We start from the raw sequence: 753 nt of genomic DNA on the forward strand, positions 1-753 counted from the left end.
GGCCAAAGTACTGGAGTTTCAGCTTCAGCATCATTCCTTCCAAAGAACACCCAGGACCAATCTCCTTTAGAATGGACTGGTTGGATCTCCTTGTAAGGGACTCTCAAGAGTCTTCTCCAACACCACAGTTCAAAAGCATCAATTCTTCAGCACTCAGCTTTCTTAACAGTCCAACTCTCACATCCATACATGACTACTGGAAAAACCATAGCCTTGACTATACAGATCTTTGTTGGCAAAGTAATGTCTCTGCTTTTGAATATTCTGTCTAGGTTGGTCATAACTTTCCTTCCAAGAGGTAAACGTCTTTTATTTATTTTGGCCTTGAAAAACTGTTTCTTCTCTTTCTTTCCCTTAACTTTTTTTTAAAATATAAGTTTATTTTATTTGGTGGTTAATTACTTTACAATATTGTATTGGTTTTGCCATACATCAACATGAATCTGCCACAGGTATACATTTCATGGCTGCAATCACCATCTGCAGTGATTTTGGAGCCCCCCAAAAAAGTCTGACACTGTTTCCAGTGTTTCCCCATCTATTTCCCATCAAGTGATGGGACCAGATGCCATGATCTTCGTTTTCTGAATGTTGAGCTTTAAGCCAACTTTTTCACTCTCCTCTTTCACTTTCATCAAGAGGCTCTTTAGTTCCTCTTCACTTTCTGCCATAAGGGTGGTGTCATCTGCATATCTGAGGTTACTGATATTTCTCCCAGCAATCTTGATTCCAGCTTGTGCTTCTTCTAGCCCA

Source organism: Bison bison, unplaced genomic scaffold (genome assembly GCF_000754665.1).
Source record: "Bison bison bison isolate TAMUID 2011002044 unplaced genomic scaffold, Bison_UMD1.0 scf7180017860794, whole genome shotgun sequence".
Lineage (NCBI taxonomy): Eukaryota > Metazoa > Chordata > Mammalia > Artiodactyla > Bovidae > Bison > Bison bison.